Source organism: Schistocerca americana, chromosome 8 (genome assembly GCF_021461395.2).
Source record: "Schistocerca americana isolate TAMUIC-IGC-003095 chromosome 8, iqSchAmer2.1, whole genome shotgun sequence".
Classification (NCBI taxonomy): domain Eukaryota; kingdom Metazoa; phylum Arthropoda; class Insecta; order Orthoptera; family Acrididae; genus Schistocerca; species Schistocerca americana.
The window spans coordinates 120061676-120078474 of record NC_060126.1 but is presented as its reverse complement, the minus strand read 5'-3'; the positions used below and the strand labels follow the sequence as shown (position 1 = coordinate 120078474).

Sequence of the window (16799 nt, the reverse complement as noted above, 5' to 3'; positions counted from 1 at the left end):
TAACACTGGGTGTGTTTAAAAATAAGAACAGATTTTTACTTATTTACAGACATAAGAGAATTTACACAGTATGTGAATTAAACAAATTTTTGTTTCATGCTTGTTAAGAACTAAAAACTGACCTTCTCTCGGTTATTTTGTGAACATATTTTATCAATTTGATGTTAATACAAATAAGTACACTGGACTGCACAGAGAGAAACAACCAAGGCAATACACAGTACGGTAACATAATATGGAACAACTTGCATGTGACGGTAATTGACAATCTAACAGGAGTGCAGAATTTCATTTTATCATAGACCTACGTTAAGAGACTGCATGCCTTAAGTCCAGCAACACAATCCCTACTTATGAGGCAGTTCTTTTTATGCTGCACTCCAGTCTGCACACATCACTGAATCTTGCATGACTACAATAACACTCGGAAAAGGGTCAGTGTACCAACACAGAAAGAACAAACTATCTGATAAAATTAACTTTTTTGTTGAGGCCCCTTACTTGCCAATGAGGTTGACATTAAGAATGCACAACATTTATCCAAAATTGAGAACAGTACTTATCTGAATTCAGGGAGTTTGGGAGACAAACTAATGTGGATACAAAACAATCCCATTGTGTCGTATTTAGTTACTCATAGATAATCCCTTTGATGTTGTGCCATGTGGCTCTTAGGAACATTTTGGACTCTGCCTTTAATAAATCACATGATTTCTTCAGAACAAAAATCACACTAACAACCTGGACTCAACCACACGGCCATCATCAACATCCTGTTACAACAATGCGCCAGTATACCAATGAAGGTCTCTACCCACTGACCGACAGTTGGTTGAGTCATGATGTATGACTTCCCATATGCTTTGTTCACTTAAACTACCTCCATCTAAGCCTGTAGATATTGCCACCAGGAAAAATAAATATTGAAACGGCAACTAAAAAGACTGCCTATGTGGATGATGTAACCAAGGCAGATTACAGTCTGAAGTAGGTCCGACATCAGCCAAGCCCCAAGACATTTTCTTCCATTCAATGGCCTGTCTGTCTTACTTAGAACATATGAGGCTGCTGTGACAGCAGACAAGCTAATTTATCAATTATTTGTCTATCAAAACTGCAGTGTCTTATATTGTTTTCTCCAGTGGATACTCTTTAGCAAAACTCTCTGAAAAATTTTCGTTTCATTTTTACTGTCTTAAAATGCATTTTTCGGATGTACTATTTTTCTTTCCTTGGTTGTCCTTTCCCTGGACTCATCTGTTCACTAATTTCCAAGGGATATCTGTCCTCAGAAATTCAGTCTTACTAATTGTTTGTGCCTTAGCGAAACCTTATGTCAGCTCTCCAGAAACTTTCAGCAACTATGCTCTCCTGCCAGCCCTAATGACGTGGTGCCCTTGTCCCCCCTTCCCCCTCCCTTTCCACCCTATGCAACAATGGTAGCTTCTTGCCTTCAGGTGGTCCTACAAATTCTAATGTCAGTGCTTAGTTGAAACTGATATATCTTGAGATCTAACTCTCAAATCACAAAGCATGTTTTCACAAAACTTACTGTAATCAAATTGTATGTCCATCATCCTGTGACTGCATATACTTATCACTCTCCTTCATTATTTTAATTTATCGAGAGATTAGCTATGAGTTTGCTGAGCATGCAAAGTGGAAGAATCTACCACTGCCATGTCTCAATCTTCTCACATTGTTTTTGAAACTTCCATGAGCTCTGAATATCGGTACATGAATAACTTCTCTTTCCTTTATTTCTACATCGTGTAGGTATATTTTACTTTCTCACGTTTTCTCCTGGCCCCAACTGTTCACAGCCTTCAATTCTGGCATTTTCATTTCCTTTACCAAGTCTTACCAGTCTTTAGAACACCCCCCAACATTTAACACTATATATTTTAAGAAAATATGCACTGATAGTAACACCAGTTAATTCTAATACAACAAATTTCAGTAAGAGTATCTCTTTATGCTATGTATGTAGAGTTATCACAGTTACTTTGTCGTACCACTTAACACTTCACATCTAACTTCACCACACAGTTTCACATGCTAGTGCTGGTGTGTTAACCTATAAGATATGAGGTAAGTGATTATGCTCCTCCACCTTGAGATCTAACCCTAGGCATGGGACAAAAGAGAGTATTGCTGTCCACCAGGTCTGCCATGACACCTTCTTTCTCATCAACACCATGGTCCACTTCAATTGCTACTCCAGAGCCCTCTTTCTCAAGATGTGAGCTAGGTTCATATATCTTAGAATATAAGCCTCACAATGACACCTGAATGGTACCATTTTCCACACCATGTAACAAAGGTTGTTTTCTAACTACACACAGTTTAATTTGTTATGCTGCTTTTTCCAAATATTTTCAGAATAATTTTAGTCATGACGTTAGTGATGGAAGCTTACCATTATTGCTCATTATGATTTACTCTGTCCAAGGAATACCACTCATGACTCCATAGACCTTTTTCCCTGTCCATTAATGTACTTTTTTGTTTTTCATAGACTGAAAATGATACTTTCTTGATTGCATTTGCTACACTTACTCAATCACTAGATCTTTTTATATTTACACTCCTGAGTCCACCTATTCTGGTGCTCCACACTGCTCAGTCTCTTATTTCCTTAGCCAATCACATAAAATATACAGGTCACACACCTGTCTGTGACACAAATCACTCATCTTCTTAACATCACATCCTTGCAATCGTATATATTACACATTCCGCACTGTTACTTTAGTTCCAAGTAACATTTGTATTATTTTTATTCCTCTTGTAACCTATTTTACTTAAACCATAAAAACACTGTTCATACTTGTATATCAGAGTGTTACTTCCAATGTTGTTATTTACCCAGAATTCTGTCTTGTTTTCACTTCATGTCCCCCTTGTTATTTTCTCTGTATTTCAAAACTCTATTCACACTGTTCTACTTTTGGGATTTTACGTTTATCATGATATCTTCATGACATCCTGTATCCAACCATTGACTTACTTCACATATTCTCTTGCCATTTTAATGACTTCCCCACTTCAATTGTCTATATGCACATACTGAAGATTATCAACAATATATTAAACAAAAGAGGAAGAGAATAGAAGAAGGAAAGAATGCATTGTTCTACCCAGCTCAAGTACGCACAGTAGCCTCACTGTGAAGTTTCCCATAGAGCAGGAAACCTCATACCCTTTTTAATGTGCCTCATCCACCATCCCTTCATCAACTTTCCACGGATCTGTTTCTGGTCCTCCTTCCAGAGGATAACTCTTACATCCTTTTTCTGCTTCCCTTTGAACTCCAAAACAATATAAACTTATATAACTTATATTTCATACTTCTTTTTTGCTACAACCTTTGGTCCTACTTGGAAGTTCAAAATTTCCCAGAAATGGCTCCTTTTACTAAAAAAATTGTGTTACTACTACCTTTTCCTAAGTAAACTCAGCATGAACAGGTGCTATGAAGTTCTAGTGGTACCAAAATGGGCGCCTTGTCATCCTCAGCCCACAGGCATCAATGAATATGGATGTGGAGGAGCATGTGGTCAGCACATCGCACTCCTGACCGTTAGTCAGTTTACATGACCGGAGCTGCTACTTCTCCAACAAGTAGCTCCTCAGTTTGCCTCACAAGGGCTGAATACACCCCACTTACCAACAGCGCTCAACAGACCGTCCAAGTTCTAGCTCACTCTGACAGTGTTTAACTACGCTGATCTGATGACTGCCTTTTCCTGCATGCTGATATTTTGTTAAAAAATGAATATTTGCATACTTGGAAATACACATGGTTTATTAGGTACTGGTTCAACACAAAGCACGTACAACAACAACAACATACAGAGAAACCACACACAGGTGCATATTACTAACCACTGAACATGAAATACTGACTTTAGTTATTAAAGAACACCAAAGATGTAAAATACATTAACACTCTCCCTTATTTAATAACTTGCAAAGTCTAATCTTATTACATAAATACTGATATCTAATCGAAAACAGAGGCTTTTTTAGTATATCAGCAAGTTGTTCTACAGTATCTACTTTTGCAACTATGATTTCATAAGCACTAAATAGTTCACAAACAAAGAAATGCCTTATATGAATATGCTTCATTCTTCAGTGAAACTTGGGATTCTGGGCAAGCCAGATAGCAGCTTCATTGTCAACCTCCAGAACTGGTGTTGCCTCCAATTGGTCCAATTCTGTCAGAAACTTCTTGATCCAGACAATTTCCCGAGCAGCTTCACTGGCAGCCACAACCTCAGCTTCAGTTGTGGATATGGCAGCAGAAGATTGCCTTTGACTAATCCAGGTGATGGGTACCCCAGAGTACAGACAAAGGACACCATATGTTGAGAGCCCAGAGCCAAGATCACCTCCAATGTGGTCAGCATCACTAGAACACTCTAAAACCTGCTTCTTAGAATTGTTTTTATATAAAAGTCCATAATTTGTTGTGCCTCTCAGGTATTGTAAGATTCTTTTAACTTTCACTACATCACAATCTGTTGATTTCATGATACAACACTGACAGCATATGCAATGTCAGGACGTCTCCCACACATCAGAAACATCAGTACTCCAACAGCTTGGCTGTATGGAAATTCAGAGTTGCAAGGACTTTCTTCTGTATCATTGTCATTTATAATGGGTGTAGTTACAGCCTTGCAGTTCTTCATGTTGAAACGCTCTGGTGTTTTCCTGTGTAATGAGTCTGACTTGCACATACAGTTCCACGTTCTTGTTGGTCAATTTCCAGACCTAAGAAAAATGATGCAGGCACTGAAGTAATTTTAAACTCTTCTCTTAAATCACTGACAATCTCTTCAAATTCCTGTTCACTGTGAGCTGCAATCAGACCATCATCAACATAAAGCACAAGGAATATTTTCTTACAGCCTTACTGTCTCACAAAAAGACAAGGATCAGCTTCACTCCTCAGAAAGCCCAGTTTAGTGAGATGATTACTGTACTTCTAATTCCAGCAACGCAGAGCCTGTTTCAGTCTGTATGGACTTTTCTTCAAGCAACATACTCTCCCAGACCCATCATCACATCCTTGAGGTTGTTGCATATAAATGGTTTCTTTTAAATCAATATAAAGAAAAGCCGTTGAAACATCAATTTGTAAAAGTTTCATGCTCTCCCTTGCAGCAACACTTAGCAGAGCTCTGAACATGCTCTGAATGTCTGCTCATAGTCAACTCCTCTCTGCTGCGAATAACCCTTAATCACCAATCTTGCCTTGAATTTATTGACTGAGCCATCAGCATTTGTTTGACTTTATACACCGATCTATTAGGAATGGACATCTTTGCCTATGGTAGGTCAACCACATCCCTCGTTTTATTTTCTTGAAGAGCTTTAATTTCAGAATCCATAACTTCCTTCCAGAAATCGTTTTGCACAAACTTCATGGCATCGCTGTATGTTTCTGGTTCTTGGAAAGATATTGAGAGGTTCATTACATAATCATTAAACTTTTGTGGAGGTCTGAGGGTTAACCGATCACGCAGACATGGTAAAGCTTCTGCACTTGTGTCTTCCTGATCTTCCTCCTGAGGGTCTTCATCTACACCCAAGGAACTGCCATCCTCTTCACTCTCACTATCAATACCATTGGTCTTCAGTCTGAGGTACTGGATCCTGATGACTGAAAACATTCACTGGAAGAGTTGAACTTTTCTCACTCTTCAGTGGCCTCTCCTCGAAGATGACATCTCATGACCTAATGAGTGTGCACACCTCTCCACAATAAATTCTGTAACCCTCATTGTGATCATATCCAATAAGGACACATTTCAGTGCTTTTCGGTCCATGTTCCTCCTCTGTTGTTTTGGAATATGAGCATAGCAAGTGGATCCTATCACCTGCGGATGTTTCAGGCTTGGCTTCCTTCCATACCACAATTCATATGGATATGTTCCTGGAATACTGGAAGGCCCTTTTCGGTTTGGAATGTAGGTTGTGGTGTTCACCATCTCTGCCCAAAGTTTCTGTGGAATGTTTGCATGTGCATGCATTATGGCCCTGGCAGTTTCCACAACTGTGCAGTTCTCTCTTTCACTGCACCCATTTTGTTCTGGAGTGTAAGGCATTGTGAGGCGTTGAATTACACCCTCTTTGTGAAGAATCTCTTTTGCTTGTTTGTTGTCAAATTCTTTTCCATTATCATTCAGAAGTTCCTTGATGGTATGTCCAGCAGCTTTTGCTTCAGCTATTAACTGCCTTAACTTTTCTGCAACTCCAGACTTTTCTTGCATGAAATATGTTGCCCTAAACTTTGTATAATCATCTTTGAAAAGAACAAAATACCAGTGCCCTGACACAGAAGGTACTTGAAATGGACCACATACATCAGCGTGAATAAGCTCACCTGGTTCTGCTGTCCTCTTTCTGTTGCCAAATGGTAAACGAAGAGCCTTGACATAAATACAGCCTTCACAAAGTTCACTGTCCATTTCCACCTCATTATTTAACTCGCTACAAAGTACAGACTTCACATGGCGGCTTGTTCTGGTTTCCAAATGTTTCATGATAAAGCTGCAACATATTGTCTCTGCTAGTGGTATTAACTGCACTGAGGGAGCTAGGTTTCACATTTCTTACAGCAAGTTTAAAAAGGCCTACAAAGCAATCAAAGACAACTGCCAATCTAGTAACATTATCAATCTTAAGATGACAAATTTCTGCAGTTGATGTGAATTTACTTTCTGGATGTTTATCCTTTACTGCAAGAACAGAGAATAGATTGTTGTGAATCTGAGGTACATACCATACATCTGTCAAGGTAATTCTGTTCCATTTTCCTCCAACTGCTGCTTTAATGTCTATTGAACCTTTTTCCAATTGCTTCAATTATGTCACCATTAGCTGTAGTAACTGACTGTTTTGTTAGAAAACGCTGAAATGTTTTGAAACAATTCCTGTCATTTGTAATATGACTTGTTGCACCATTGTCTATATACCAGTCATCATTTCTACATTCAGAGTTCATCACAGAAGATGTCATAGCAAGAAGTAGCATATTTGTATCTGTGGTAGCTGGTTTTGGAGGTTTGCCATCCGCTGCCCACTTTCTGCACACTTTAATTGTATGGTTAGGTTTCATGCAGTAATTACATATTAATTTCTTTTTCTCTGTTGGATTTACTTGCTGAAATGACAGCCTTGATGAGTCTGTAGTGAGGGCTTCTTGTTTACTAAAATCACCCTCCTTTGTACTCAGAGCTTTTTCGTATGCACACAATTGATTTGTTAAATTATCAATTGTTCTGTCATCTCTAGATGTTAGCATCCAACTAGATTTAAACAAAAAATAGTCTTCTGGTAGTGTACCTTATATTTTACAAATCAAAAACAAATCAGGCATTTCTGAATTATTTACGATATCTTTGGTCATTTCTGGTTTCAATTCACTCCACAAATATTTCTGTTTGGAAATATGTGTCACAATATCATCTTCAGGAGCCTTTTTGTAACTAAAGAACTCCAAACAAAGGTTGTACACTTTGTCTTCAGAGACACCATCAAATATTTTGTGAGATTCTGTCCACACTTCATACGCTGTATTTAGATGCATTATTTTCTGCTAAGTTTTTTCCAACATATTTGTAGTCAAAACAAGTAGAGCATTGCTGTCTGCTTTGTTAAAAGCTTCTAAAGCACTTTTATAGATCGCCCTTTGTTCAACGGTAGCACTTTCTGAAATGATACTAGGTTTCACTGTCCTGCCTTCCACAACATCAAGTGCACCAGGAATTCCTCATAGACAAATATTTATTTTGTATTTCCAAATGTCCCAATTTGTTTTGCCTTCCACAACTCCGATGATGATAATTCTCATTGAATCCATCGTGGTTGCATGGAATTAACAACTTCAGAAACGGCTTCTTGGAGATAACTTTAAAAACCTTTTGCACAGAGCTACGTTATTATTTTTGTACAAGTGTCCTTTTAACACACACCTGGGTCCATAACCTGCTGAGATTTTCTTAGAAAAATAAATATTTGCATATTTGGAAATACATGTGGTTCATGGTGTGGGTTCCTGTAGTCATGTCCTAGTTCATGAACCACGGGGAACGTATGAGTGGCCAAGTAAGTGGTCCCGACAGTCGGGATACCAGTTACTTTGGAATAAGGCTGGGCATCTCGGACATATTCTGAGTCGTGGTCACCTTTGTGCTCATACAGCAAAGACTACTAAATCCACCAGTTAGTCCCTCAGCCGTTAGGGGTAAAACCCAATGGGACTCGGGGCAAGTAAGGCTAGCAACCTGCTTCCCTGGTACTTTAAATATGATGCTGGCAACAATCAGAGCAAAATGCCTCGGACCTTTGGAGGTGACGGAGTCCCACCTCTAACTGACAAACCAGGGACTCCAAAGATACAACTTGGCAAACAAATGGTAATGAGATGGGGGCTACTCTGGGAAGAAGGTAGAGCTGGCAGAGGCTGCAAGTAAGATGGGGCTGGACGTTTTAGCTGTTAGTGACATTCGGGTAAGGGGTGAGAAAGAAGAGGAAGTGGGAGAATACAAGGTCTACCTGTCAGGAGTCAAAGCAGGAATAGCACAATGGGGTGTAGGGCTTTACATCAGGAAAGAAATGGAACCCAGCGTAGTTGCAATAAGGTATGTAAACGAACGACTGATGTGGATAGATTTGACAGTGTCTAGCAAGAAATTAGGATTGTGTCAGTATATTCGCATTGTGAAGGGACAGATCAAGATAAGATGGATAGTTTTTATGAGGCAGTCAGTGATGTAGTTGTTAGAGTAAAGGACAAGGACAGTGTTCTGCTCATGGGTGATTTTAACGCCAGGATTGGAAATCGAACAGAAGGGTATGAAAAGGTTATGGGTAAATTTGGAGAGGATATGGAGGCCAACAGGAACGGGAAACAACTCTTGGATTTATGTGCCAGTATGGGCTTAGTAATCACAAACTCCTTTTTTAAACATAAGAACATTCACCGGTATACTTGGGAAGGCAGGGGAACCAGATCTGTCATTGACTATATAATAACAGATCAGGAATTCAGGAAGGCTGTGAGGGACACACGTGTATTCAGGGGATTCTTTGATGACACTGATCATTATTTAATCTGCAGTGAAATTGCGATTGTGAGGCTGAAAGTGCAGGAGGTCAGGTCCATATGTAGGAGGATAAGAGTGGAGAAACTTCAGGATAAGGAAATCAGGCACAAGTACATAGCAGCGGTCTCAGAAAGGTACCAGTTAGTTGAATGTAGTCAATTACAGTCATTGGAAAAGGAATGGACAAGGTACAGGGACACAGTACTAGAAGTGGCTAAAGAATGCCTTGGAACAGTAGTGTGTAAAAGTAGGATGAAGCAAACAGCTTGGTGGAATGATACAGTCAAGGCAGCCAGTAAAAGGAAAAAGAAGGCGTATCAAAAATGGCTACAAGCCAGAACCCAGGAAGACAGAGAAAATTATGTTGAAGAAAGAAACAAAGCCAAACAGATAATTGCAGCATCCAAGAAGAAATCATGGGAAGACTTTGGGAACAGGTTGGACGCTATGGGTCAAGCTGCTGGAAAACCATTCTGGAGTGTAATTAGCAGTCTTCAAAAGGGAGGTAAGAAGAAAATGACAAGTATTTTGGACAGGTCAGGAAAACTGCTGGTGAATCCTGTGGATGCCTTGGGCAGATGGATGGGAATATTTTGAAGAGTTGCTCAATGTAAGTGAAAATGCGATCAGTAATGTTTCAGATTTCAAGGTAGAATGGGATAGGAATGATGATGGAAATAGGATCACATTTGAGGAAGTGGAAAAAATGGTCAATAGATTGCAGTGCAATAAAGCAGCTGGGGTGGATGAAATTAAGTCGGAACTCATCAAATACAGTGGAATGTCAGGTCTTAAATGGCTACACAGGATAATTGAAATGGCCTGGGAGTCGGGACAGGTTCCATCAGACTGGACAAAAGCAGTAATCACACCAATCTTTAAACATGGAAACAGAAAAGATTGTAACAACTATAGAGGTATCTCTTTAATCAGCATTGTGGGTAAAATCTTCTCAGGTATTGTTGAAAGGAAAGTGCGAGTATTAGTTGAGGACCAATTGGATGAAAATCAGTGTGGGTTTAGGCCTCTTAGAGGTTGTCAGGACCAGATCTTTAGCTTACGGCAAATAATGGAGAAGTGTTATGAGTGGAACAGGGAATTGTATCTATGCTTTATAGATCTAGAAAAGGCATATGACCGGGTTCCTAGGAGGAAGTTATTGTCTGTTCTACAAGATTATGGAATAGGAGGCAAACTTTTGCAAGCAATTAAAGGTCTTTACATGGATAGTCAGGCAGCAGTTAGAGTTGATGGTAAATTGAGTTCATGGTTCAGAGTAGTTTCAGGGGTAAGACAAGGCTGCAACCTGTCTCCACTGTTGTTCATATTATTTATGGATCATATGTTGAAAACAATAGACTGGCTGGGTGAGATTAAGATATGTGAACACAAAATAAGCAGTCTTGCATATGCGGATGACTTAGTTGTGATGGCAGATTCGATTGAAAGTTTGCAAAGTAATATTTCAGAGCTAGATCAGAAATGTAAGGACTATGGTATGAAGATTATCATCTCCAAAATGAAAGTAATGTCAGTGGGAAAGAAATATAAACGGATTGAGTGCCAAATAGGAGGAACAAAGTTAGAACAGGTGGACGGTTTCAAGTACTTAGGATGCATATTCTCACAGGATGGCAACATAGTGAAAGAACTGGAAGCGAGGTGTAGCAAAGCTAATGCAGTGAGCGCTCAGCTACGATCTACTCTCTTCTACAAGAAGGAAGTCAGTACCAAGACTAAGTTATCTGTGCACCGTTCAATCTTTCGACCAACTTTGTTGTACGGGAGCGAAAGCTGGGTGGATTCAGGTTACCTTATCAACAAGGTTGAGGTTACGGATATGAAAGTAGCTAGGATGATTTCAGGTACTAGTAGATGGGAACAATGGCAGGAGGGTGTCCACAATGAGGAAATCAAAGAAAAACTGGGAATGAACTCTATAGATGTAGCAGTCAGGGCGAACAGGCTTAGATGGTGGGGTCATGTTACACGCATGGGAGAAGCAAGGTTACCCAAGAGACTCATGGATTCAGCAGTAGAGTGTAGGAGGAGTCGGGGCAGACCAAGGAGAAGGTACCTGGATTCGGTTAAGAATGATTTTGAAGTAATAGGTGTAACATCATAAGAGGCACCAATGTTAGCACTGAATAGGGGATCATGGAGGAATTTTATAAGGGGGGCTATGCTCCAGACTGAATGCTGAAAAGCATAATCAGTCTTAAATGATGATGATGATGATTGGAAATACATATGGTTTATTAGGTACCGGTTCAACACAAAGTACGTACAACAAGAAAAACAATATACAGAAAAACCACACACAGGTGCGTATTACCAACATTAGCACTGCATGTACATTATTATACAACACCGCTCGACATTTACATCACAACAATTTATATTAAAGAATTGATACCTATGATCATGTTAACACAGTTTCTGAATTCTCTAACGTGTGCAATTCTGTGACCACAACTTTGAACTGCAAGAGTAGTTTGACTTCATGTTGGATTGTTTTTGGACACCATCCCTGTAGCACCAAAAATTTTAACGTTACAGGTCAGCAGTAGTACTGTGTTCATTTTGCTAGGTGAAGTCACTGAAATCTGTGAACAGCTGTCAACCAGTACCTCACTTTCTAAGCCACCTACTGCTACTTTTACAATCGGATTGACATCAGCTGAAATGGGCACCAGCTCTCCCCCCACAAAACAACTCTTTTATTTTGGATTTTTTTTTTTACCCAACTCAGTCACAGGCATCGAATTTCTATCTTTGCTCTTCCTATTCACCATTGAGTGTGGGAGTCTAAAAGCACACTGCATGAGTGCTGTCCAACCTTGATGGCAGTCATATTTGGCATCTCCATCAAATACGAATTTATAAATCATATTAGTGCTGTCCAGAGGCACTCTTGTGTTTCGTAATGAACATTCTTGTTTGAATTCTCTCCCTTGCAGTTCAGAAGTGCTTGCTTCCTTGCAGTATTTCATATACTGTTCTGGAGCCTGAAGTCCTCACACTTGCCACATCAACGAATTTTTACTTCTTATTGTTCCTGTTCCAGTCAGTTGCTTTTTGTCAAACTGTCACACTATCCCAATAGTACCAGCAGCATTTAATCCGTCAGTTATGTCATAATAATAACTGGGGTGCAAGTCAGGTGACTCTTCACACACACTCAGTGGTGCAGGAATGTCTCCCCCACTCATTAGTGTCTCCATTCTTACAAAGTTCAATAGAACTTCCCATCAGCTGCCCAACCAAGCTATTCAGCAATCTTGTTCCCCCACTGAGTGCACCTCCTCCCCACCAAGGCCACCTGTGGCAGCTGCTATATACACTTTATTTATGTTCCTCACTATTACTTGCCAGTTTTCTACTTAAAACTGGTCATCAGAATGATTGAAATTCTGTTGCTTGCCGTGCACATCATCATAAGTGGCACGAGTCTTCCACCTTCCCGCAGCTCCTGTGTTATATTTTGCACTGTACTGTAAGGGCCATGAGAATATTAGACTCTTTCAAGAAAACGTTCATAATTCTCGTAATTGTCATGGAGTGGTGCTACAAGTTCTCACCAAACACAGAATGGTAACAAAAGTTTTATACCCACAACAACAACTGTACAGCCACCCCACATCAGTACTTACAGATTGCCTTCATTGTGCCCTGGACAGGTTGAACTAGTCTTCGATCCAGAAATGTATGAGCAGTTCTCACTGAATTGCTGTAGACCAATATTCTTTCAAAGATTGGACCTTGATAATTTGTAAATTGCTGTAAAAGAAACAGACAGCGAATGAGTTGTAGAAAAGGTAGTAAGAGCAACTTGACTTTCTGCGAGTTGTATCCAAGGCTATATCCTCAAAGTCTTATGTGGATGGCCTTAGCTGCAGCTGGTTCCATGGCTAAGTAAAGATGAGGACAGCAACCAGGCAACAGTCGGTTACTGCTTCACTGTGGGCTAATAGCAACTTGTCCAGAAACACATGGAAGTATGACTTCTTGACATGGCTGGAAGTACGAGAAGATTGTACTGAAAGATGTTAGGCGATTAGCCAGTTTCATCCATAGTTAGTTTCACACTCTTGTATATTATGGTGCAGCTTAATGGTATAAACAGTAACAAACATTATGAGCACAATGAAACAAACAAAAATTAACAAAATATAGGCACTAGCAACTTCACTAGGCAAAAATTAATTTATATCATTACCTTTGTCAAAGTATCATTAACCATAAAGCCACATGACAAGATTAAAATGTGAGGATGCCCCTAATATAACTATAAAATGTAGAAACTGTAGCTTATACATTTGAAATCCGTGGTAACAGCTAAAGAGGCGAAACTTCTAAAATGTAATAATTGTTTCCAGTTTAAAATTTGTTTCATACTTGGAAACTGACTCCTTTTGATGAACTGTTCCTTGTGATATGCACCTCCCTCTACTCTTTATGTGTAAGGTCTATGTGTTTTGGCATAAAACTTGAAATTTGACATTTCTCTTATGTGGCATAGGCACCAGCACTTAAATCAGTGTCTTTGTTGTCCACAGGTGTGCTCGGTTGTCTTGGACACTCCTAATGTCCCCTGTGACAGGTCAGCCAGCAGCGACAAACTCATTAGTATCGGGGTGGACACCCACCTTCCAGGCAACGAGAACAGCAGCTCATCATCGACGATGTTTTCTTTTTCTATTGTGGTGGGCATCCGCATACTATAAGCACAGCCAACACACTAGCAGCACCACGTGCCGACGTCACGGGCACAGAGAAGACATCACCTATTGGCTGGAGACGCTGTGGCTCTGCTGTTACCACAACAGAAACATTACATCATTGTGAGGCTACATCAGTACAGTCAGAAATGTTTACCTGGCATTTAAAACTGATTTTTGTTTACAATAAACAAATTATTTGAGCAACATGAGAATACTCATTGAGAGTAACGTATCATTGTTTAATAGTTCGCGTAACAACCTTCACTGAGATCAGTGTAGGGCATCTGTTTTAGCTTTGTACTAGAGCGTTAGTTACACGACGATACATGCATTGGCCTATTCACTTTCATTCAGCATCTTGTTCCATCAGAAATTTAACAGCATTCTTGAAGGCGTTCACTGCCAACCACTTAGCCTATCTGTAGCAATGTATATTATGCGTCATCAACCTCACAATTTCTTCATGGCAGAACTCTCAATACAGACAAAGTTTCCAGAGCTTCATGTTTTCGAAGCCATCTTCAGAGTATAACAGTCCTAGATCGAGAGATAATGCCTGAGAAAAGAAACTTATAATAGAGAAGAATTTATCTGTGGTCGTCACAGACACAGCTACAAACTAATAATCCTGACTTTTTTCCCATGGAAATCTTAACACTTAAACATCCCTCTTGACATATTCTGCCTGAGAAAGGCCACACCAGTTAAGTTACCACACTGTATTCATTCGCTTCATCACAGATATTTCACATGAAAAGTCAAAATAAAAAGGAAATAATTTCATGCTTGGCAGAGCGAGTGCACCAGCATAAATCATTGGTTCAGTAAATGACGTGTCACAGTCACATGACTGGCCATCGGCCCCTATCAGCCAACTTCCACAATTGGTGGCCAGAGTCTGGTGTGACATAGGAAAACTCTAGAGCACAGTGTTTTGAGCTGGACCACAGCCAACAGCTCTTTCACACAACGTTTTTTGATCTTTTTCTATTACTGAAAGTCAGAAAGTGAAACACATTATTTTTACTCTTCCATTGTAGCAAAATGATACCTTTAGCTTTTAGGGGAATGTAAATACATGTCAGGTATTGCACATCACATAGTAGATATCCACTGCTGTACCAAAACACTATTTCTGGGAAGTTGAATCTTCCCCCAAGTGGTGAGAGGTGGTAATAGCTAATGCATCCTGGAACATTGTCTAACATGATTGTTTTCATAGTGCAGGTGTTAATGGTGGGCAAAGGCATAATGTTATTGCGACATTATACTTGTTCCCCACGTTTGTCTTTCCAAAGGTGCATTCGGCACTGGCTTCAGTTTTATTCATATATATTACTTCTCAAGTCAACATCCCTTTTCTTCAAGACATGCTAATCATACAGAGATGAATGAGGCATCATTAGAAAATTTTTAATCATTTCTCATACTGCATACCGGTTTTGTGCTAAGACTTACTATTTGTCGAAAATTTTGAACTATCGTAGGCAAAAGGGCATCATAGATGTCCGGCATCATACCTGTAGTTTGTGAAGCTAACCTCTTACTCACGAACAAGAAACTCACTTTTCATTTTATCTTATTACAAATTACTTCTTATTAACTGGATAATTTATATACATCAGTGTCATAGACTATAACGGAGACCACTGCAGTAGTCCATTATCTCTGCCTGTTGTACAGGTTGACATTCCTATACGAATATGCCTGTCGAAATGACAAAAATATTAGCCACTGCCAACATAAATTATGATTTACGTATTGCTGCTATGGCCTAACGTGCTTACATGAAGTACGAAATGCAATCAGAATCCTGAAATACAGTTAGAATTTATTGAGGTCTTAGTGAATACCAGGTAAGAAGCGAATTAAAATTGCATTTGCTGTCACTGTAAGCAAGTTACGGGGACAAAGTTTCAAATCGTATTTACCATATCCATTCTTTACTTACAGGCAGTCGCATGTAGCCATTTCAGGACAAACTAAATCAACCAACATTTTCGTATCCCTTAAGGAAAATGAAAAATAAAAAGTTCATGAAGCTCAAATTCTTATACGATATATCATTTACAATTAGATATACTAAAGCTCTGGAAACAATTTCGTTCAAATTTTCTGTGTGGAAATATATATAAAAGTGTGTGTCATAAATTTATGATTATTATTTCACTTTTTTGGTTTATTTTTAAAGAATTTTTATCAGTTCACAAACCATCTGTATCCCAACTACGTTCTTATCCCAAATACTGTCATTATTTAAAACTATGAAAGCACTTAAGTTTCGTACAGGGCTCCTGATGAGTAATAATGTCCAGCCGCATCGAACAGCTCTGTTGGAGGTGCTCTTGGAGTAGGAGGATATTTGGCAAATGGGCTGGCCTGTCCCGTGACGTAAATTTCATCGAGCATGTGTGAGATCCAGTAGGAAAACATATTTCAGCATATCCACATTCACCAATGACCATCCAACAGCTGTCAGTCCTGCTGGTAGATGAATCAAACGCACTGTCACAAGAACTTATTACCAAACGTATGGTCAGCATAGGAGGATGCAACAGAGCATGCACTGTCATCAGTGGTGATAACACATTCCATTAAGACCCATGTCCCGCCATTTGTAATACCAGGGGACCATCATGAAACGCGGACACTTTAGTGTAATTCGACTTTGAATGAAGTTATTTCTGTTCTCATTGCGCACTTCTTTCAGCAACCTTCTCTAATACACTGTAGCAATTCTTTCTATGAATGGCCCACATTTCATTGAACCATATTACTTGGCAGAGACACATCTTGTGAAAATCATGAACTTTTTGTCCATAAGGTTTGCACAACAGTTGTATTGCCATGACTTGACACACAAATAGCCAAGATATTGACGATAGTGCAAAACACCATTCACAGTAAGATTCTACACTGCTATTATGTTTCCATACTCAATCACAATCACTA

General features: G+C 39.4%; 1 long non-coding RNA gene across 1 annotated transcript in view; it reads left to right on the top strand.

The window, feature by feature from the left end:
- LOC124545133 overlaps nucleotides 1-14051 on the top strand; it is a 59717-nt gene extending 45666 nt beyond the window's left edge. Inside the window, exon 2 of the long non-coding RNA XR_006967592.1 lies at nucleotides 13683-14051. This is a non-coding gene — a long non-coding RNA (uncharacterized LOC124545133). The remainder of the gene's footprint in view (nucleotides 1-13682) is intronic.
- The last annotated feature ends 2748 nt before the right edge of the window (nucleotides 14052-16799 follow it).